This window comes from Aulonocara sp. 'chitande type north' Nkhata Bay, linkage group LG3 (assembly GCF_057382095.1).
Source record: "Aulonocara sp. 'chitande type north' Nkhata Bay isolate Kocher_YH1m ecotype deep benthic linkage group LG3, A_spYH_male_GT1.1, whole genome shotgun sequence".
In the NCBI taxonomy this organism is placed as follows: Eukaryota; Metazoa; Chordata; class Actinopteri; order Cichliformes; family Cichlidae; genus Aulonocara; species Aulonocara sp. 'chitande type north' Nkhata Bay.
The window spans coordinates 3,340,380-3,365,102 of record NC_141346.1 but is presented as its reverse complement, the minus strand read 5'-3'; the positions used below and the strand labels follow the sequence as shown (position 1 = coordinate 3,365,102).

Genomic DNA, 24,723 nt, shown 5'->3' with positions numbered 1-24,723 from the left:
ATATACATAAGTCGAAATTTTCTAACGCAAAACCATCCTTTCGGTGCTTTTTAAATGAAACCAAACAATGTTAAAACCATACAACATTCTCAAAATCAAAAAGCTGTCAAAACCGTAAACCTATGTTCCCTGTTCAATATTATGTGATTCTATAATAGACTGTCTATTTTGCTTTGTCTGTATTTTGTGCTTTGTCAATAAAAATTATTAAAAAAAAAAAAAAAAAGGCTGCAGACCCTGAATTGGGATACAGCCAGAGACTTTCTAAAATGATGATGCATGTTAGTCATGTGATGCAGTCATGTGACCAATTAAACAAAGATAGTGGAGAGCATTATACAGCAGCAGTTTTGACAGCCCTATTAAAGATGAATATCAGTCTGCACATGCTCCACAGAGATTTTCTTCAAATTCTTTGTTTCTGTCTCGCTTTTGCAACTTTGTACTTTTGTGTTACTCGCAGCAACAACTCCACCTCATTGTTAGTCCATTTTAAAACTCGGTGCTTTTCCTCCACCTTTTGCCGCGACGTTTCAAACAGCCGGAAAGTGAATAAGCGGCAGACAGAAATGAGACCGGTCGAATCGTCTTGCGTTTCACGCATGCGCAGGACTGGAACGTAAGCGTTTTCAGCCGTCTTAATGTGGACGCACAACTCTGTGAAAACGACTGAAAACACTAGTGTGGACGCGGAGCGCTGTTTTCAAATCTATCCGGGCGAGTGTGGACGTAGCCTAAGTGGCACCATGGAGGAATGAGGTGGCGCTCTAGACCCTGATGAAGTGAACAGAGTGAAGATTTGTGTAGAAGCAGGAAGTGTGATCAGCTGCACTCACCACTGTTGCTGAGAGAAACCTGATGGACTCCAGTGAATCTTCTTTTAGAGACAAACAGGACTCGACTGCAGCTCTGCTGCTGCTCTCTCACACTGTCACTTCTGCAAAATGACGTTGGGCTTCTTGTTTTTCAGCTGTTGCTCCACCTTTTCCTTCCTCTCCCTTTACAGGAATCAGCCGGTCTGTACTCAGTGACTGTGTGCAGCGGGTGGAGGAGTGAGGAGTGGTGTGTGGGTAAAGTTGAAACAGTAATGACAGCCCATTTTAATTTTGGAGAAGCTCACTTGCGATTGTTCAACATGTTGTGTAGCGCTTTCGATTCCGATCTTGCAACCATCCATTTTTGTCATGACATCACTTTAGTTGAGTATCTGAGGCTGAGACCACGGGACTGTAAACATGATTGTTGGGCTTCATTTCTGTGCTGAACAGCCATTTAAGATCAGTTAGTAAATAACAATCAGTTAATGTTGTTCATGAGACTAAAGTTATCTCACTGTGGCAATGTAAATATAATATGGCCAATATTATAGTATTGTCAGATTATTATGAAATATATATATATATATATATATATATATATATATATATATATATATATATATATATATATATATATATATATATATATAAATCACTGACTTTCAGCTTGTTGTGTTTGTGGATATATGAGTGACTTTAATTATTACACATTCGCACATAAATAAGTGACGTCATATTCAGTACTTTTGACAGTTCACTCTTCGGCCGCTCCATCTTATTAGGGAAATTCTACATACATAAATGTAAATTTCAAAACTCAACCCCATCATTTAATTTGTTTTTGATTGAAATTGAATATTACTTAAACTCTCTTAACTCATTCACTGCCATTGACGTCTATAGCCGTCAATGGCAGTGAATGAGTCAATGGGTTTAACTCATTCACTGCCAATGGCTGGCAGTGAATGAGTTAAATTAACTTCCAATAAAAAAGGTTTATCATTGATTGAAGTTCATCCAGAAATGTTTAACGACTGAGTTGTCACAACTTTCAAGTACAAAGTTGTTATGAAGTCTGTCACATCCCCCCCCCCTTTTTGTTTTTTATCCTTTATTTATTTATCCTTCTTATTTCATTGTGCTGTATATTGTTACTCTTATTTGCCTTGTATGTCTACTGTACAAACTGAACTGGAATGACTGACTGTTCGCTTTTTAAGTTCAATAAAGTTTTGGAAAAAAAAAAAAAAAAACCTCTTCGGCCGCTCCCTTCTGCCGTATTTTGCGGCAAAATTATCCACACCCACTGCCGCGCTATGAATTGTGGGATATATGGGACCACGAAGCGTGCACCGGACCACGCTTGATATTTGGGGAAATCGACGGCGCATTTGAAGCACACTTCGAATTGGGACAGCCGTCGTCGCGTGGCGGTGACGTAACCGCACTTAAAATGCGTACTTCAAGCGTGCAGACCCTGAATTGGGACACAGCTTGAGAGCTTCAGGTGGACCCTGAAGGAGGTCTCAGACACAGGTGGTAAAAGTACACACAGTGTGTACTGAAGTAGAAGTACTACTGTTAAAAATACTCCAAGTACTAATTCAACCTCTTTACTCAAGTAAAAGTAAAAAAGTACTGGCTGTGAAATGAGAGTAAAAAGAGCTGATTGAAGAACATTTCTAACACGTGTTTATACAAAGCTAACTGACTAACTGCTGTGGTTTGGAGTAGAGATTGCTGAATTTACCAGGTGCACCTAAAGGCAGCACAATTTAAACCGTAAATAATGATGTAGGCGCGCAAATCCTTTTCAAGCGTCACAGCATCAGATGAGCCGGCTTACGTTTGTTGCACTTTTACACCAAGTTTTTAGATTAGATAAAACTTTATTAATCCCTCGGGTGGGTTCTAATAGCACAGCACCGACAGAAGTCACAGAATGTGAGCTGAAATATATACATACATATATAATAATATACACATGTATAAATACAGAGTATACAGAAGGGATCATAGAGTAAATAAGAATACAAGGGAATTGCACATTTCAAGTATTGTGAGTCTTTTGCACCGTTGGATATTAACAAAAGTGTTGCACAGTGAAAGAGATTCCTGAATTTACCAGGTGCACCTGAAGGCAGCACAATTTAAACCGTAAATAATGATGTAGGTGCGCAAATCCTTTTCAAGCGTCACAGCATCAAATGAGCCGGCTTACGTTTGTTGCACTTCTACACCAAGTTTTACGCTCGCATTTCTTCGTTGCTGATTTTTGTTCCACAAACCAAAAGAACAAAGATTCAACCTTTAATATATTTTCATGTGTGTTTCAAGCACTATGACATATCACACACACACATGCTGAGTGTGTCACTGATAAAGCTGTGACACAGCAGCTCACTCAGTCCAGTCCAGGTAACAGACTCACCTGTTAGCAGCAGCTCTGCCCTCACAGAGCTCAGCTGCTTATTTCAGTCAGCAGGAAACATTAATATTATGGACTACAGCCGTCTGTCAGGGCCGTTCAAGGACACAACGTCACACACAGGTTTAAACTGTTAGACTCATGAATACCCACAACGTTCGATGCACATTTATCTTTAACAGGAGCAAACGGCCTGATCAGATAATATAAGAACTCATAAAAGCTCATTTATGTAAATCTCTGCTTGGACCAGTGAAACAGTCTCACACTGATTAAACACCATCACTACTTCAGTAATGACAGAGGGGCGTAGGCGTGCTCGTGGGACAGCTTCCTCCAGCTGTGGAAACCAGATGTGGAAGCAGACTCCCTGATGTTGCAGTCCAACACCAGTGTGAGCAGAGAGGACTCAGCTGCTGGGCGGAGCTTATCTTCCTGTCCTGTTCAGCATGAAACTCTTCTTATGTTCCCTCTTCAGTCTGATCCTGTCTAACAAACATCACTGTTCACCTCCTCCTCCCTCTGTGACTCCTTCATGTCCACTTTACTCCTCAGTAAGTCTCCACAGCTCCAAGCCAGCTCTGCATTCAGAGTTAGTCCACGTTCTCACCTCCATCTTCAACCTTTCCTCAGCCAGAGTGTTGTGTCTGTGCTTCCACAGGCCCCGCTGGTTTACAAACTTGTTCCTGTTAACGGAAACAAGACGAACAGCTTTTACTTGCTAGCAAGGGAGGACCGCTCGGTGTGTCAGGAAAGCACTGAATCCACCCACAGACGACCTTTTACTGAACACAGTGTCAGTACACACAAGCACCACCCATTGTAACCCCCCTATGGTCAACAAACATAAGGCCCTATGTGTGTGTGTGTGTTTGGGGTGCGTTTGTGTGACCTCCTGCCCACAAAGGATGATAAAGCAGGAAGCTTACTAAGCAGCAAACAGAGCCCTCACATAGATGTGCCTATAACAAAACACTGCAGCCTCCCCACCAACAAACTGGCTGGAGAGGTGGTCAGAGACAAAGGAACGTCTTTGATCAGGCTGCTTGAACCAAGACTTACAAACTTAAGTAACACAATGACAACATTTAACAACTTGACTCCAACACAGAGCACTATCCCCACATGCTTCAAGACCACAACCATCATGCCCCTCCCCAAGAAAAGCCCAGCCACTAAACGCCTGCAGACCAGTCGCACTGACTCCCATCATTGCAAAGTGCTTTGAGATAGCGGTGCTGGCCTACATCCAGAGCAACATCCCAGACACTCTGGACCCCCTGCAGTCTGCCTACCGGCCCAATAGGTCCACGTCAGACGCCATCGCTGCTGCCCCTCACTACTCCCTCTCCCACCTGGAAAACAAAGACCTCAGGGTGCTTTTTGTTGATTATAGCTCCGCCTTCAATACAGTCATCCCTCACAAACTCATTCCCAAGATCCTCAGCAGCTTCTACAGCTGCACTGTGGAGAGCACACTGACCAGCTGCATCACTGCATGGTACGGCAGCACTACTGCTATGGACCCAACGCCTGCAGAGAAGATGATCAGGACCCCGCTGCCCTCTGCGGAGCATCCACCATCGCAGAGTCCAGAGGAGAGCTGCCTCCATCCTCAAAGACCCCACATCCCCCCAACACGGCTGTTCACACTTCTACCCTCAGGACGAAGGTTCAGAAGTTCAAAATCCAGAACATCCAGACTCAACTCCTTCTTCCCACTGCTGTCAGACTCTTGGACAGCTGACCTGTTTTAACAGTAATGTTTGTGTTACACACTGAAGGACGACAGGGTTCATTCAGGTGCACATGAAGATTTATTAAACACAGCAAAACAATTCAGTGTTACTGGCGGCTTCCATTGTAATAACTGGCCTGCGTTACTTTTGTAGCATTACGTGTAATGGCCATGTATTAATCAGCCCTTCACACAGAGAAAATGACCAGTAACAATAGACAACATAACATGTACTGGCTGGTCTATTTCCTATAACTTTAACTGAAACCAGCTAACAGTTTCCTTTCACCTTACTGATGGAACAACACGGTTACAGAGATTAATGCAGGAGGCTAACATGACTTAGCTAGCACACAAATGTTACTAGCATTACCCACAGATAACGTGAAACAACTCCCTTATTCGCTCACATTAAACACCATATAAACAAGAATTACACTCCAAACATGTTAAATAAGCATCAACTTTACATAAATGTATGTAGTTCTCGTATTTTGCTCTCACCTGAAACACAGCAAAACAATTCAGTGTTACTGGCGGCTTCCATTGTAATAACTGGCCTGCGTTACTTTTGTGAAGGATTATTTTGCCAGTTACCCGTTTGGCTGAGCCGCCACTGCCACCTACTGGCGAAACTAAATATCGCCCTAACATCACATCAGGTGGGAGCAAATGAGCTTTTCGCTCTGTGTTATGATGCAAACTATTGTCACAACAAATAGCAAAAAAAGATGATGGGGGGTGGGCACGAACACATAAGGAACACATCTGAGACTTGTTCTTAATGCTCAAAATACTCAGGGTGCCACATTTGCACATCAGGTCATCTTTCATATCAAGCTCATAGCTCCTTTGCACCCCTTTGTGGTGTAACACAATGTGCACTGTTACAAGAATGTTTTTCTTTCTATTGTTTTCTATAATTTTAAGTTAACCAGGACAGAGTTCTTTTAAAGAAAGATTTACTTATATTCTCAAAAGTTAAGCATGACAGGCTTCTGTTTAAGAAAGAGACCTGTTTTACTGTGTTAATGTTGTCATGTTGAGCTAAAAAATAAATGGCTAAATGATCATTTGTTTCCCATGTGTTCATATCACAAAGAATAGAATATGCATCTACTTAAATCAACTTCAAGTCAAATGGCTAAAAAAAACAATTTCACACACAAAAAAAGCTACAAAATTCACCACACTGGGAAGGGTGAACTGGGTTGCCCGGCCCTGGCCACGAGGTGTCCCTTATTTATTTTTCAGGGAGTTGGCAACCCTAAACTGAACTCTCAAACACACAAACAAACCCATTAAACACCTGTAACTCTATCAATGTCGTACTGTTAAAGAAGACTTTACTGTCTAAGGGATTAACAACTTCATTTTAAAAATCGTGCAGGCAGCTATTCAAATTAGTCACACCGTGGGATGTAAGGAGCTCTCTGATTCTCCAAAAGTTGATTCTGTTCATCTGGACGTAGCGTTTTTCTGGGAGAAACATTTCATCATCATGCAGGTGACGTCTTCAGTCTCAGCTGACTGCCGGTTCCCCCAATCTTATAAACAGTAAATTTGCATAATGACTGAAACCAGCCCACTGCAGGAACAATGGGCTGGGAGGTCAGTTCCTTAATCATAATTATGCAAATTCTCATGACCATTGATCAACAACCACTGATCAAAGCCAACTGATCAATGGCCATGAGTCCCATTCACAGAGAGTTGGGGAATGGCTGCAATCACAGCATTGTAAGATGGCGAAAGATGTACTCTTAGGTCCCCTCCTCGATTCAGAGATGGTCTAATTGTTATTTACTAACTAATCTTAAATGACTGTTCAGCACAGAAATGAAGCCCAACAATCATGTTTTACAGTCCCGTGGTCTCAGCCTCAGATACTCAGCTAATCAAAGTGATGTCATGACAAAAATGAACGACCAACAAAACATTTTTCTCCTTCATTTCTGTCACACAAAGCTGTATGTAACATTTCTCGCGGTTAGTATCATGGTTGCTAGGCAACCTGAACAGCGCGACGAAGGCTAGACCGTCCCATTTCACAAGCCTCCCACTTCCGCACTTATCCTACTTATAGTACGTGTACATAGTACATGTAGTGCGCGTACTTCAAGCGTGCAGACCCTGAATTGGGACACAGCCACAGTATCCAGGAGGCTCCTTCCAGCTCACCTGTCCCCTGACACCAAAAACAAGTACACACAGCCAGCTGTCAATAACTCTGCCAACTTCCTGTTTCCTCCTGCAGAGCCCGCCCATCAAGGAATCTACAGCTGTGTTTATCAAGTCCACGTTTCATCTCATAAGTTGTCCTCTGAGAGCCACCTGGGCCCTGTTTCAGGAAGCCGGTTTAGTGGAAAAACTGAGTAAGTATACCCTGAGTTAACGAAAACTCTGGGTTTTCGGTTTCACAAAGCGAGTTCAGCTGAAGCCTGAGTGAGTCACTATGACGACACACTCCGTGAAGCTAACCTGCCCCCTAGCAGGTTTACTACAACTAACCCTGACTGTCTCCGCCCCTTTGTCGGAAACCTGACAGTAGGAAGTGTCGGACATGGCGTGCCACTTCCTTGAAGAGCCAGTAGATCGTGAAGCCCAAATTCTCCGCAGAGCTCTCCGCCGGGAGAGAGTGATCAGAGCGCTTTTGGACATTTTATCATTTCCTGATGATTTTCTGTGCGAACGTTACCGTTTCTCAGCACAATCTATAATTTATTTGGATAACATCCTCAGGCCATATATTACGCATGTGACACATCGCGGACATTCTCTCAGTTCATTGCATATTATTTGTATTGCACTTCGGTTTCTTGCAAACGGGAGCTTTCTGTATAATATTGGTGACGCTGAGCACGTTTCCAAGGCTACCGTCTGTCGGGCAGTCAGGAATGTTACAGTTGCACTGAAACGTCTCCTGTACTCGTCTGTGGTGTTCCCCGGTCATAGACCCACAAGATTTATCAAAGAGGGATGCCACAAAATTGCAGGTATCAGGATGACCAAAACTTAATGTATGATGTGGTGATACTTGGACTACTACTTAAATTGCACATTTATTTTCAGGGTTCCCAGGCGTGATTGGCTGTACAGATGGCACTCACATTCCAATCATTGCTCCTTCAGTAAATGAAGGAGACTATGTGAACAGGAAGTCTTTCCACAGCATTAATGTACAGGTACATAGTTCCCTGTAGCATGTCAAACTAACAAATTATTTCATTATAGTAATGGATGCTAATTTGTGTTCTCTGCACTGTGAAGATCATATGTGATGCTGCCAACATTATCACAAATGTGGAAGCCAAGTGGCCAGGCTCTGTCCATGACTCACAAATATTCCGTGAATGTACACTGAGCACAAAATTTGGACATGGTGAGTTGAGAATACTTTAAAATATATAAAGACCAATTGCTTCAGGGACATTTGAACTGAAGTGTATCCTTCTGTCTTAGGAGAGTTCACTGGCTACTTGCTTGGTGATAGGGGGTATCCATGTTTACCCTATTTGCTTACCCCTTACCCTGACCCTGAACCGGGCCCACAGCAGTGATATAATCTGGCTAATTGCAGGACAAGAGCCAGAGTTGAAATGACTATCGGAATGCTTAAGGCCCGGTTCCAGTGCCTGCAAAGACTCAGGGTCACCCCAGAAAGGGCATGTGACATTATTGTGGCATGTGTGATTCTTCACAACATTGCCACAATTAGAGGAGAACACTGTCCTTCTGAACCAAACATCAGCAGTGATCCAAACCATGAACATCCTGACCCTCCCACGGACATACAAGATGGAAGAGCAGTCAGAGACACCATATGTCACAATCATTTCTTTTGACCCATCACCTCAACATGTTGAAAGAAGAATAAACAGATTTTTTGTTCAACTGGCTTTATTGGTCGCCTGTATTTCCTGTACACAAAGTATTAAAAGATGTAAACCTCATAAAGTGTCTCTGTTGCTTCCTCCTCTGTAACAGCTGTCAATGTTTCTTCATTATTTTCCTGCAGTAAAGAAATAAACAACATTGCTGTTCTACTGTAAACTCATATAATCTGTGGAGTATTACTCACAACTGCATGTTGGTCTGGCTCAACAGGAGGCTGCACCAGATGCAGTACACCATCACCATCAACTGATAGAATATGAGGTTTATACAGGTCACTTATAACTTACAAGGGACCAAATGGCAATTAACAAACATACCAAGCACCTTACACTTCATTGTCATTATGCTCTCAAAGACAACCAAGGCTGAGGGAAGGCAAAATCAGTAGGAAAATAACTTCACTACAAAATAATCCATTATGGTAAAGAGTTTATCAAATGAATGAGTAGCACTGCAAAGGTGACTGTGAAGAAAGGATGTATGCACATCATGTATTATTTTGAATTTACCCCTTATGTAGGCACTTGTGTCTTGCGGGGTTATTGACTCAGAGGATGTCCCCGCAGAGATGCCTTCGGCCACAGGGCGCCCACTGTTTTGGCTGAGGGCCAACTGCTCAGCCTCTGTGAGTGGTGGTGGTGGAGGACCCCCACCTGTTTTTCGGGCCTCCGCTTTTTTTCTGTTGGCTATAACGGGCCACATTTGAGCATACAGAGTAAGCAAATATGTACTTGTAATGTGCTCAGATAATTTCAATAAGTGCTTACAGAAAGAAAATTAATGTAGCCTCTAACTGCAATTGATTTACATGGGACAAACAGACCAAGCACTATGGCTCATAATACAATTACACCTTACCTGTTTGGACTATATTTTTATATTTCATTTTTACTTGCTGCCAGGAACGTTTGGGGCCTGTTGGGTTGCACCTGCGCTCACATCACATCACAAAATAAAATGTATAAAATAACAAATAAAATAACATATGATAAAATAACGTGTTAAATGGGTGGAAATCCCTCGATCAATGTTTAAATTAACACTCACGCATTGACTCTGTCGGCTATGTTTTGCCATGCATGCTTTTGCAGCTGTGGCTGTGTTACTTTTTTCCGCGGAATTTGCATGTTATCGGCATATGCTGCCATCAGAATTTCGGCCTCAAGCGCTGTAAGATACATTGACCGCGCCTTCTTTCCCTCCGTCTCCATGGTGACTCGCTTAATCTGTGCTCCGCTTATCAGGGCTTTATGTATCCTCGTCCGCGCGCTTCACTTGGGGTTAAAGCAACTCCGCGTTGACTGAACTAATTGTTATCAGCCTTTCTGAAACGGAATATTCCGAGTTGGACAGTTCGGGGTTACTCAACCGTGAGTATTGTTTTTCACTCTGAGTTTTCCAAACCGGCTTCCTGAAACAGGGCCCTGCTGTCTGTCTGAGGTAAGAAGAAGCAGTAGATGATGAGATCATGGGAATATTGAACAGTGTTGTAGAGCAACAACAACAACAACAACAACAACAACAACTAGCAACTCTTCTCTGCAGCCTGATATCACAACAAAGCATGCAAAATACACCCGAGTCCATCATGTCAATATCACGCTTTTCTTCTCCAAACTGTGAATTGACAAGCATGCAGAAGATGCACTAGACGACATATTCAATGCCAAGAAGTCAGCAGTGTCCAAAGAACGTATGAAGCACATTCCAATGTCCTTCTATGCCAGAAATTGTTAAGCTAGGCAGTTAATATATATTTACATGTAAATGTGTTCATGCCTTTCCAGCGATTATTTTCTCTGTTATAATTATTCTTTCTTTGAAATGAAATATCTCCATCTGCTGTTACTGCAACCTACTGCAGAGCATCAGCTTGCACCACACAATTTTTGAACCTTTGGCTCCTGCTCGCAGAGCTGCTTCTTATGTGAAAATCAGTCGACACCTTTGTAGCTGAGAATGAAGCGTTCAGCCTGTTTGGACCTTCAGAGAGAAGTGATGCAGTCAGTCTGATCTGTGCGCTGTCATGTCTCTGCAGCCTCACCACAGACGGGAAGACGCTCAGCTGGTGGAGTGTAACCTCGGCATTGGTGCAGTGAAGAGGGAGGAGTTTAGGGAGGAGATTACTCGATATTTAGAGTATTTGTCATGTTCCCCCTCCACTGTGTGGATTCCTGCCTGGCTTAAACTTCTGCTGCTATGCTCATTAAACTCTGTTACACTAAACCCACCTCTGACTACGAGTCTTCCTATAAACCAACAGACAGAGGAACAGGTCTGAGGTGAAACTAACACTGATTCACTGTCAGAACAAAGTTTGTTTAAGTTGAAGACATATTTCTCTTATTAAAGTTCTGGTTTGGTCTTTATTGAATGTTGATGTTCAGTTAACATGATATTTCCCTTTGTCCAAACACCTGCACTAAGATCAGTTTTCTCTGAGTCAATGGATGCATTCCAACACTCCATGTTTCAAACTACCTGCTAAGTTTTTACCTGTTGATTTACAAAAGCACTCTAAACATTATGAGACACTTGAACTGATGAGAGTGTGGTTAAAGTCCTCTGTAATCACTTGGTGAGGTTGCCGTGCTTCAGCCTTCAGGATTCTTATAAATTAATGTTTACTGGAGGCAAACTGGATAGATGGAGGGAATTTTACTGCAGTCACAGAAATCCTAAACAGGAAGGACAAAGTGGAGATTACTCCAAGATGTGACAGTTATGGAGTGTATGCACTTATAAACTCAATCGATATTTAGTACTTAAGTACTGAGTAGGTGTATTTTTTTATTTCTCATCTCTCTGTCCATAATGTAAAAGAGAGTCTGACTTAGAAAACAGACTGAGGCCTGAAGTTGTTCGATTGTTGAGGGTTTTTTTGCAGAATATCAGGTGAAAACTGTCTGACTTCATGCTCCTGTAGGCCTAAATCCAGCCAGACACTAGTGTTGTTGTTGCTTTACATTGTAAGGTAAAGACCCTACAATAAGAATGAAACCCCCAAAAGTCACATGACGCCCTGTTACCAAGCACTTTGACATCAGTGGGAAGGAAAACCCTTTTAAAAGGAAGAAACATTTGGTACAACCAGGGGCGGCCATGGGGGGAAAAAACATGCTGTGGAAGAGATGAATAGAAACACCCAGTGCATCATGGGAATCCCCCGGCAGCCTACATCTATTGCAGCATCACTAAGGGAGGATTCAGGGTCTCCTGGTCCAGCCCTAACTATATGCTTTAGCAAAAAGGAAAGTTTTAAGCCTAATCTTAAAAGTAGAGATAGTGTCTGTCTCCTGAATCCCGAATCAGGGAGATTTTTAGGAATTCAGCAACAGACTGTTGCAGGCTTTGACTGATTACTGTGTGGACTCTCCACATTAATGTCAACCGTCCAATGCACAATAAAAACAATCAAATAACTAAAGCAGTTCAGCTTTCAGAATATTAAAATACATTTTACAGTAGTGCCATCTTTCTTTCCATTTACTTATATTTTCTTAAACACTCACTCATCCATGTGACTTCGTCACACTGAAGTTATATCTATATATACTCATTATATCTGAGTTCAGCTTTCCAGTAGATCCAGCTGCTCAGTGAGTCTTACTCCTTTACACACTCTGGGTTATGTTTTTTATTTTTAAATCTCTGTAGAACTGGAACCACGTAAGGTAGCGCAATAATTTTTTTTTTCCATATGAAACATAAGAAACCGGGGGAGTTGTACTTACATCTTATGCCATCAGCTTGTCCTAGGTCACAGTTTCCTTCCACATATAGCTTTGCAAAAATTGCATAAAAAGCGCTTGCAGCAACAAAAACAGAATATTCCATATCTATATACACGCACACACACATATGCATAAGTATATGCATGTTTGGTATACATATTTAGTAATGTGCATACAATCTTATATTTGTACACATTTTAATTCTTGCAGTTCTTGTATTCCTGTTTCTTATGTTTCTTGTATTTTGCACACCTCTGTTGCTTGTGAAGCTTGCACACAAGAATTTCCCTCACATGTGCTGTACCATGTACCAGTGTGCCGTGACAATAATATTGATTGATTTGATTTTGATTTGAACACAAGACAAAGACACAAGGAGAACCTCATGAACAAGGAAGTAAACGATGAAATGACTGAGATCAAAAGAATGTCATGCAGATGTCACACAAACAACAACACTAGACACTCAGAAAGAAACAAATCACCTGACGTTATGAAACAGCTCAAAATGGACCAAAGTTAGACATCCAAAAATAGCTTTTTATCAACTGCAGAACACCACTATGTATTATACACATTCACGCCCCTAACAAACCAGCCTCTCTGAAACTGTTTTAAGACCTATGTTATTAATGGTTGACAGCATGTCAAAATGCTTCTAACTGCTGATATTTTTTGCCTTTTTGGTGGCTCCATAATGTGCTTATAATGTTCCTGCAAGTGGGTGATCATCCCCAGATTCACCTCAGATCCAGTTCATGCAAAAAATAAATCCCTGTGTCTTTTCAACAGTTTGAATCACACAATGAGGCAGTGATGTCATTTCAGAGAAACAAGGACTCGTTTATCTTTGGTGACGTGATATTCTGAAGAATGATATGGGCCTTAACACAGGCTTCGTTTGGACACGCCCCCTGTGCTCAACACAGGAGATAAATTTCATCATTTCATGAACTGAAGCTATTTCCATATATACTGTGAAAGATGTAGTGTGTACCTGTAAAACCAGGTAGCTTTGGTATGCATGTGTTGGATGCACCTTTGCTGTGACTGGCTTGATGCGAGCTGTAGAAACGCATCATGTTGACTTTAATGTTGACTGGTTCAACCTTTAGGTGGCGCTGTTTCTATTTGTTCCTGTGAAAGCTGTAACAGTGACAGACTTGGTTAAATGAAGGTGTATAAGTCATGTAGATTCTTGCATTTACACAGTGGTTTATTTGGGATAAGATAATAAGAATAAGATACTGTACACCATAGAAAAGAGTGAAATACAAAACAACAGAATAAAATATGGTATGACATCTTCAATGAATGTGGAGAAACAGAAGTTACCTTGGAATATATATAATGACTTGTGAAAGGGAAACAGTGAATATAGACTTACACAGAAGGTCGAGCCTTTAACTTACAGTGTGACTGAAGTGCATCTACATTTTATTGCCTCTCTCTCTCTCCCTCTCTCTCATTTTCTCACCTTTCCAGCTTGTTGTCGTTGTAGCAGCTGCTCTCTCACTCGTCTGCCTCCCTCCTGCTTCTTGGTGTGTCTGTGTGTACATGTTTACTTATGTCTGTGGGGACCAAAAATTGGAATTTTACTATATTTCTGGGGATCAACTCCAGGGTTCCTGTGTTGTTGACCCAGTGTTTTCAGTTTGTTCATGTTCTGTGTGCTTCCTTCTAATGACTATTTAGTGTGGACTCTCTGACATTACCACACATCGCACAGAAAAAATGAGAGAAGACTCCCTGGCTCCCAGACAAGCTGTTCACTCCAAAGCGCCGACTCCTAGAGCATTTTCATTCTCGCCCAATTATAGGCTGACTCATGATCAGCCCATACCAGGAAAAAAAACAAACACGCAGACAATTGTCTGCCCAGCCCAGGCAGTAAAACAAGTAAAACAAGTGGTACTGGCCCATTTTTTTAGAAGTGTTGCTGTAAACAAATTCAACATAGCAAACAGACTGGCCACTTGACCTGGTAAACTCTCTATATGCGAAGCATATTTAAGACTTAAAAGAATTTTCTAAAAGGATCCCAGCACAGCTAAATACCAAAGCAACATAGTCACCTGTAAGCTCATCCATCTGTTATGTTATTCTGTCATACCACATTAACAACATTATGTTCTTGAGTAGTATGTCACGCAAAGTTATTAAGGGCTAGGTTTATTGCAATGGGTGTTACTGACTGACGCGCAGAAGAAATAGTTCTTTATGGAAAAAAAAAAAAAAAAAAAACACACACAAAGAAAGAACAATACAGTATCCACATCTGAACCAAAGAGTAAAACAGTGAAATGTGGATTATTAAATATTAGGTCTCTCTCCTCCAAGTCTCTGTTAGTACATGACTTAATAATTGATCAACAAATTGATTTACTCTGCCTTACAGAAACCTGGTTGCAGCAGGATGATTATGTTAGTTTAAATGAATCAACACCCCCGAGTCATTCTAACTACCAGAAACCTCGAAGCACAGGCCGAGGGGGCGGTGTGGCAGCAATTTTTCACACCAGCCTATTAATTCATGAAAGACCAAGACAGACTTTTAATTCATTTGATAACATTTGCATTTACAATAATCGATTACAATAATACAATAATCGAGAGCAGACTTTATCACAGTAGACTCTGGATACTGTAGCTCCTGTGAAAACTAAGGTCTCTAATCAGAAGTACCTGACTCCGTGGTATAATTCTCAAACACGTAGCCTAAAGCAGATGACTCGTAATCTGGAGAGGAAATGGCGTGTCACAAATCTAGAGGATCATCATTTAGCCTGGAGAAATAGTTTGCTGCTTTATAAGAAAGCCCTCCGCAAAGCCAGAACATCTTACTATTCATCACTGATTGAAGAAAATAAGAACAACCCCAGGTTTCTCTTCAGCTCTGTAGCCAGGCTGACAAAAAGTCAGAGCTCTGTTGAGCCAACCATCCCTTTAACGTTAACTAGTAATGACTTCATGAACTTCTTCACAAATACAATTTTTATCATTAGAGAAAAAATTACCAATAATCATCCCACAGATGTAATATTATCTACAGCTACTCTTAGTACCATTGATGTTAAGTTAGACTCTTTTTCTCCAGTTGATCTTTCTGAGTAAACTTCAATAATTACTTCCTCCAAGCCATCAACGTGTCTTTTAGACCCCATTCCTACAAACTAGTGATGGGTCGTTCGCGAACGAAATGGCTCTTAGAGCCGGCTCTTTGACGTGAACGACGCGAGCCGGCTCCTTATCGCGAGCCGTCACGTGGGTTTTTTTTTTTTTTCCCCTCTCTCTCACCCTCTCTCTCTCGCACTTTTTTTCCGCTTCACTCTGCACGTGAGCCTTGTGCTTTATGCTGGGCAGAGGGGGGAGGGGCGGTAGTTACACTCAGTAGCACAGGAACAGAGCCAGAGGGAGAGAGAGAGAAAGAGAGCCAGGGACAACAACGTCACATTAGAAAGGTATAGCAATCATCCACAACTATTTTCGGTTGCAGATGATAAAGGATTCAGAAAGTTTATTCATGCAGGTCCATATGACAGAGAATGTGCATCTTCTTTTTGTTTTCATATTATAATTTATATTTAATTGTGTTGTGGTTTGCAGTGTTTTGTGTTGTTTCACTTTAAATTTGTAAACGGAAAAAGCTGAAAATTTAAATAGTTAAAAGTTGAAATGTGAATAGTTGATTTTTGTATTATATGATTTATTTATTACATTTTATGTGGAGTGAATAAATAAAAGTATATTTACAGTGGTCCCTAGAGACAAAGCACATACAAACTTCAAATCACGTACAAACTCCAAAACACGTAAAAACACGTACAAACTCCGAAGCACGTAAAAACTCAGAAGCACATAAAAGCTCAAAACACAAGACAACAGAAGTGCTCCAGGATGCTGGGCGCAGTGTTGATCTTTTGTTATCTTGTGGCTACACAAGCCAGCAAGTACCAACGACCGGATTTGGTGTGTGATAGTAACAGGTAGATGAACTTTTTTTTAAATTATTTGAATATATTTGAGTGCCTGTGTATAAATACACAAACAATACACACATGCTTTCAATTGTGTAATTTAAGTGATCTAGTAGCTCTGCTTTGGAAGTTCAGTTCATGCTAGAAATGTGTTTTGGAGTTTGTACATGTTTTGTCTCTAGGGGCCACCGCATATATTTATATATAAACATATACAAATAAAACCACTTTTTTTTTACGTTAGTAATTCCTTTTGTGCATAGTTTTATATTATTGTGAATAATAAATAAATTAAAGCAACAAAACAACCTGAAGAGCCGGTTCGGAGCCGAAAGAGCCGGCTCTTTTTAGTGAGCCGAGCCGAAAGAGCCGGATCTCTAAAAAGAGCCGGAAATCCCATCACTACTACAAACTCAGGTACCAGTGTGGTTAAGATGATTTCTCAACATTGATTTTGAATTAATAAAGAAATCTTATTGAAGTTCTAAGAGATGTGTCTAATGAACAGGTGACTGGTTTGGTTGGTTATGGGAGGGGCAGAGAGAGGGGAGCAGAGAGAGGGGAGCAGAGAGAGGGAGGAGCAGAGAGAGAGGAGCAGAGAGGGAGGAGCAGAGAGGGAGAGAGAGGAACAGAGAGGGAGGAGCAGAGAGGGAGAGAGAGGAACAGAGAGGGAGGAGCAGAGAGAGAGGAACAGAGAGGGAGGAGCAGAGAGGGAGGAGCAGAGAGGGAGAGAGAGGAACAGAGAGGGAGGAGCAGAGAGGGAGGAGCAGAGAGGGAGAGGGAGGAGCAGAGAGGGAGGAGCAGAGAGGGAGGAGCAGAGAGGGGGAGAGAGGAGCAGAGAGAGAGGAGCAGAGAGGGGGAGAGAGGAGCAGAGAGAGAGGAGCAGAGAGGGAGAGGAGCAGAGAGAGAGGAGAGGAGAGGGAGAAGCAGAGAGGGAGAGAGAGGAGCAGAGAGGGAGGAGCAGAGAGGGAGGAGCAGAGAGGGAGGAGCAGAGGGGGAGAGGGAGGAGCAGAGGGGGAGGAGCAGAGAGGGGAGGGGAGCAGAGAGAGAGGAGCAGAGAGGGGAGGGGAGCAGAGAGAGAGGAGCAGAGAGGGGGAGAGAGGAGCAGAGAGAGAGGAGCAGAGAGGGAGAGGAGCAGAGAGGAGCAGAGAGAGAGGAGAGGAGAGGGAGAAGCAGAGAGGGAGAGAGAGGAGCAGAGGGGGAGGAGCAGAGAGGGAGGAGCAGAGGGGGAGAGAGGAGCAGAGAGGGGGAGAGAGGAGCAGAGAGGGGGAGAGAGATTGAGGACAGAACAGAGATGAACAAGAGCAGGTGAGACACACATGTTCGTCACATGGTTGTTTACCAAAACTCATCAGAACATGTATCCAGTACCTAGTGTTTCTTTTTAGGTTTGTTACTTTTCAAATTCTATATTTATTAAGTTCTGCAGGCTTATGAAGGCTAAATAATTATTATTATTAGAGCCGAAACCTGGAGAGGTTCAGGGAGAGGAACAATGGGTACGGCTAATTCTCGAGCTAGCGATTCATCCAAAAAACTCTGCTCAGCTCCAGAGTCAATCAGTGCGCTACACGGGTGAGTAAGGGAATGAAAAATCAGCTTAGCCGGACAACTGAGATGGGGAACAGAGTTAGCCGTAGCACCCGCCAGTATCCCCACAGCTACTGGCGGGCGGAGTCTTTTACTCGCTTCGGACAGGTATCAGCCCAGTGTCCCCTTTTCCCACACACGAAGCACTCACCCGTGCGCTGTCTTCTCCTCCGATGGGAAGCACCGAATCGAGCCCGGCCCAACTGCATCGGCTGTTCCTCATCCTCGACAGGGTCTTCTTCTTCCTCTCGCCAGTGAGAAGGAAGCAACCCGGTAGGCGCATCGGCGCCCCCTGCCGGCCGTCGTCCTTCACCTGCCCGTCTCCCAAACTCTCTCATATGATTATCCAGTTGAATGCACATATTAATCAAAGCGCTAAGGGGCTTAGGTAGCTCTTTCGTAGCTAACTCACGTTTGAGTTCTTCGTTTAGGCAGTTCAGGAAGGCTCCGCGGAGAGCATTCTCCGCCCAGCCCGTCTCCTCGGCTAGGATCCAAAAGTCAATGGAGAAGTCTGCGACACTCCTACGTCCCTGCTTTAGGGTAAACAAACGATTAGCAGCGCCATCTGCATCCGTGCCTTTATCAAACACACAGCGGAATTTAGTCAGAAAATCCGAGTAGGAGATATTCGGTTGAATATTTAAAACGGCTTGTGCCCATTGCAGCGCCCGGCCAGTCATCAATTCCACCATAAGCGTGATCTTCGCACAATCTGAGCCGTAAGCCTGTGTCTGTTGTCTGAAAATCAATGAACATTGCATCAGAAAGCCTCGGCTCTTTGTTATATCTCCATCAAACTTCTCCGGAACCGGTAATGTATGTTCTCGCCTAGGTGGAGGTGGTGGAGGCGAAGGAGGTAATGGGCAAGCTGCAGCCACACTTACTGATGGAGTGGGTTGTGGAACTGTAGCTGAGGTGCCAGGCGCGGTGAGTAACACACCTTGAATGTTTGCAAGCACCTGTCGCATCGCTGTTTGTTCCGTCATGATGTGTTTCATCATGCTCTCATGGTGGCCCAAAACTTCGCCCTGAACAGAGAGCTCTCGCTGAACTGGGTTTGAGTCCGCCGAGTCCATGGCTGGCTGGAGTATTCTGTCACGGTGGTTAGAGAGTAGACTCAGGCGCGGAGCTCAGAAATAATGACAGTGCATTTATTTACAGTGCAGCAAGGTGACAACAGTTCAAATGTGCAACAATGGTGATAGTGCGTCCCTCCTTCCGTTTAAGCCCGTGCGTAGTAATGAGTGCCCGTCTCTCCTCCAGGTGCTTCCCTTGTGTCCGTGAATCCTCCGTCAATCCCTGGGTGAACACACACACACGACAGCAGAATGAGTATGACGATCAGACAGCACTACAATAACGTTAGCGTCTCAACGACACTACCAGGCTTAGTGCAATACTCAAACGCTGTCTGTCGCTCAGCCACACCATTAAGTAGCCCTGCTGAAGATGGAAGTTGATTGGCAGCAGCTGGTGGATTGACTGTAGGTGTGGTGTGCTCCAGGCGACAGCACCTCCGGGTCGAAGGTAGCCCGTTGCTAGGCTACCCCCCAACACATCACAGCGGAGCCGGAGGGGAAGACAGAGCGACAGGAGAGACACACACACACCGGCAGGTCGACCGGTCAGGGCGCCGTCAGATCCTGACAGCGACCTTAGTGTGTTAATACATTTTATTTGAAAGGTGCTTTCACATAAAATGTATTATTATTATTATTATTATTACAATCAGCTACAGAGCGACATTTTGTAAGAACTTTTTTCAAGACATTGAATCTTGAAACAAGAGAAAACTAGAGAATTTTAACTTGTTCCATTGGCAGATTTTTTTCACTTATTTCAAGCTAAAATATTTATTAGAATTCAAATTTAGACAGAAACAAAGTGAATAATATTATTTTATTATCACGTTGATGCAGCACATGGTTCAGTTAGCTTTGTATAAACACGTGTTAGAAATGTTCTTCAATCAGCTCTTTTTACTCTCATTTCACAGCCAGTACTTTTTACTTTTACTTGAGTAAAGAAGTTGAAACAGTACTTGGAGTATTTTTAACAGTAGTACTTCTACTTTAGTACACACTGTGTGTACTTTTACCACCTGTGTCTGAGACCTCCTTCAGGGTCCACCTGAAGCTCTCAGTCTGCTGTGGAAAAAGGAAATCCAGGTGAGTTTCTGCTGATCACCTGAGGCCGTCATTACTGTGTGAACCCACACACCACTCCTCACTCCTCCCACCCGCTGCACACAGTCACTGAGTACAGACCGGCTGATTCCTGTAAAGGGAGAGGCAGCAAAAACAGACAAACAGCTGCAGGAAGAGGCAGAGCAACACCTGAAAAGCAAGAAGTTCAACATCATTTTGCAGAAGGGAAAGTGTGAGAGAGCAGCAGCAGAGCTGCAGTCGAGTCCTGTTTGTCTCTAAAAGAAGATTCACTGGAGTCCATCAGGTTCCTCTCAGCAACAGTGGTGAGTGCAGCTGATCACACTTCCTGGTTATTCATCACTTCCTGTTCCTCTTAGATTGATTCTGGATCTGATTGATCATAAGGATTACAGACGTGAAAACACCTATTTATTCTTTATTGATATAAAGCCTTTGATACTGTAAACCAGCAGATTTTGGTCAGTACTTCAAAAAGTCATTCACACATTTTACAAAGATTATCTGACTTAGTGTATCCTGTAAGAGTCACAGATGATCCTCAATCATTCAGAAAACAGTCGATGCTGCACTTTATAACTTTGTGTGGAAACATGAATCTCATTATTTAGACAGATGTGTTTGAATCATCCTGATAATCAGGCTTTAAACATGTCAGAGTTCCACACATCAGCTGTGATATTCAAGCTGACCTGGATCAAACATGTCATCAGACACAAACATAGATGATGCTGTTTAATCCCAAAGCTTATTTAAACAAACTGGAGGACAGAATTCCTCCTTAAATGGGATTTTGATCAAATCCACTGATCTCGTTTTCACACACAGGCTTTATCATGGTGGCTTCTTCTCTACTAACATCAATCTTTGATTTGGACAAACAAATTGTCACGTATAACTTTTAGTGAGATATCAGTTTGTAACATCTTGTTGTACATTTTCTGTCACATTGCCATTAATCACACAAAGTCTTCATGTTCCAACAGGTCGGAGTCATCATCATCATTTGTCACGGCTATGTATGCACCAACAGTGGACAATATTATGCCGTTAATCATGAGTTTTAGACATGGCAGTATACATGTTACAAAGACACAAAATAAAATTAAAAATATCCCAACTCCAATGAGTGGTCTTTTTAGCACCTGTAGCCAGGAGCCAGTGTAAAGCCAAGAAAACCTGTTGCTTAGTTTGTGGCTGTGGTGCATTTTGTATAGCTTCTTTTCTTTTGTTTAGGAGTTTTCTTCCTTCGCCTGAGAGGGTGTGGCCTAAGTATGTTACTTCAGGTCTCCATAATTGGAGTTTATTCAGAGACACTTTGTGGCCTTGCTCAGCCAGGTGACGTAACACAGCCATAGTGTTCTGTTTACACCCTTCCTCTGTGTGGCCAGTCACTAAAATATCATCTACGTAAAGTAGAAACTGTCCTTCTGCTGGCAGGAGGCAGGACATCATTGATTTCTTTAAAGCTTCAGCATAGGGAGTGGGGCTGTTTTGAAATCCCTGAGGTAACCTAGTATAGGTGTATCTCTGTCCCTCAAATGTGAAGCCAAACAGATATTGTGAGTTAGGATGTAAAGGCACTGAGAAAAAGGCGTTTGATAAATCTATCACTGAGAACCATTGTTCTTTTGGAGTGACTTGATTCAGTATAGTGTGGGGATTTGCTACTACTTGTGGTATCATTTCCATAATTTCATTTATTGCTCGCAGATCATGTACCAAACGATACTTTCCAGTATTAGCTTTCTTGACTGGGAAGATTGGAGTATTACAGGTAGCAGAATTAGTTTTTATTAGAATTCCTGCTTTTTCCATATCTTTTATCACTGGCTTAATCCCTTCTATTGCTTCTTTAGATAAGGGGTATTGTGGTTTAATGGGCCTGTGGGATGAAACAGTCTGTACTATTACCGAGTCTGCGTTTTTTATTAATCCCACATCTGTTGGACCATCCGACCACAGTGTAGAAGGTAAACTTTTAAGTGCTGGCTCTTCTTCCAGTGAGAGAATTTCTCATTCTTGTGTGCTGTCGTGCAAATGAGTATTGGGTGTAGTTCTTATCACCCAGCCCAGTGCATACAGTGAGGCAAAAAAGTATTTAGTCAGCCACCGATTGTGCAAGTTCCCCCACCTAAAATGATGACAGAGGTCAGTAATTTGCACCAGAGGTACACTTCAACTGTGAGAGACAGAATGTGAAAAAAAAATCCATGAATCCACATGGTAGGATTTGTAAAGAATTTATTCGTAAATCAGGGTGGAAAATAAGTATTTGGTCAATAACAAAAATACAACTCAATACTTTGTAACATAACCTTTGTTGGCAATAACAGAGGTCAAACGTTTACTATAGGTCTTTACCAGGTTTGCACACACAGTAGCTGGTATTTTGGCCCATTCCTCCATGCAGATCTTCTCGAGAGCAGTGATGTTTTGGGGCTGTCGCCGAGCAACACGGACTTTCAACTCCCTCCACAGATTTTCTATGGGGTTGAGGTCTGGAGACTGGCTAGGCCACTCCAGGACTTTCAAATGCTTCTTACGGAGCCACTCCTTTGTTGTTGTTGTGTGTTTTGGATCATTGTCATGTTGGAAGACCCAGCCTCGTTTCATCTTCAAAGTTCTCACTGATGGAAGGAGGTTTTGGCTCAAAATCTCACGATACATGGCCCCATTCATTCTGTCCTTAACACGGATCAGTCGTCCTGTCCCCTTGGCAGAAAAACAGCCCCATAGCATGATGTTTCCACCCCCATGCTTCACAGTAGGTATGGTGTTCTTGGGATGCAACTCAGTATTCTTCTTCCTCCAAACACGACGAGTTGAGTTTATACCAAAAAGTTCTACTTTGGTTTCATCTGACCACATGACATTCTCCCAATCCTCTGCTGTATCATCCATGTGCTCTCTGGCAAACTTCAGACGGGCCTGGACATGCACTGGCTTCAGCAGCGGAACACGTCTGGCACTGCGGGATTTGATTCCCTGCCGTTGTAGTGTGTTACTGATGGTGACCTTTGTTACTTTGGTCCCAGCTCTCTGCAGGTCATTCACCAGGTCCCCCCGTGTGGTTCTGGGATCTTTGCTCACCGTTCTCATGATCATTTTGACCCCACGGGATGAGATCTTGCGTGGAGCCCCACATCGCATTATATCTGGGACTCTCCACCATTTGACCTTAGAACTGAAGAAGCTTCTCGGATGAGAGGTGAAACGTCTTCAAGTAACTTAAAGAAGTCCAGACGCTTTTCTTTGCAAGCTCCTTTGACTACGATGACCTGGATGACTGAGAACCTTCACAGACATAAAATGGAAGTAGTTCAGTTGTGCTGTAAAATCAACTTACTTTCAGACACATACACACACATAGACATTTGCGCGCTTTTACAATTTGTTACGAAGTAATTATGGCTACCTCTAAAACCTAAGTTTAATTTGATTCCTTTCGTTGAATCCTAACCTATTTTATTTTGTTACTTTAAACCTTCATGGCGGTTTTATATACCAAAATAGTGTTTTTCACCCTCGGACATCTCACTGGTGGTTCGGATCGTCAGACTGAAACTGCCGTGGACCAGGCTACTGGCCCAGACCCGAATTCACGTCCTGGGGCTCTCTCCTAGTCTAAGAGGGCTGTCGACAGACTTCAGTGCTGGCTTCCCACGGCGTCAGGAATCAGTGCTGGATCCTGGAACAGAGTCACAGATAACAGTTCTGATATTTTCTGATCCGGCTCGAAGGACCAAAATAATGTCAAGAGATGTATTCTAAAACACTTCTTCAGCAGATAATCAGAGAGGAGAAACACACAGATTTTCTTGCTAGCAAGGGCAGTCACAAGAGTGCTCGCACGAGAGTGAGGGCTCAGAGACTCGCAGCTCTGAGACCGCCCTGGTCTTTATTTTATACATCAGTGGGTGTTTGTTCCCAGCGAGTGAATATCACTTTCTCACTTTACTATAGTAAAGAGCACTCCTGTCACCAGTTTACATGCATGTGGAATGTTAAAAAAGTGGGGCGTTGTAATGGGAGACGTTAAACAGATAGTGAAACTCCTTCGGCTTATCAGGGATGTAAATCCTTAGGTGACGGCCAAGCAGAAAACAAGGTCATAATTCTCTCTGTGAGGGAGGAGGTATAGCCCCCCACTTCAAATCAAGCTCACTGGGTGTGTTGCAGGTTATCGTTAAATTTTCCACAACAGTGTGTTGCTGGGTCTCCACCAGTTACTCTGAGAACTGAAGAAGCTTCTCAGATGAAACGTCTTCAAGAACCTTAAAGAAGTCCAGATGCTTTTCTCTCCAAGCTCCTCAGACTACTGACGCTTGTTTCTCTCTTTGTAAAAATGAAATTTAAAGTGAATTTTGAATCAA

At 42.7% G+C, this 24,723-nt stretch overlaps 1 long non-coding RNA gene across 1 annotated transcript; it reads left to right on the top strand.

Annotated features, from left to right (window-relative positions):
* Positions 1-7,279: 7,279 nt before the first annotated feature.
* On the top strand, positions 7,280-8,882 carry LOC147333526 (uncharacterized). The gene is made up of 3 exons (XR_015128393.1): positions 7,280-8,169; positions 8,255-8,366; positions 8,447-8,882. It is a non-coding gene; the product is annotated as an uncharacterized LOC147333526 (long non-coding RNA).
* The last annotated feature ends 15,841 nt before the right edge of the window (positions 8,883-24,723 follow it).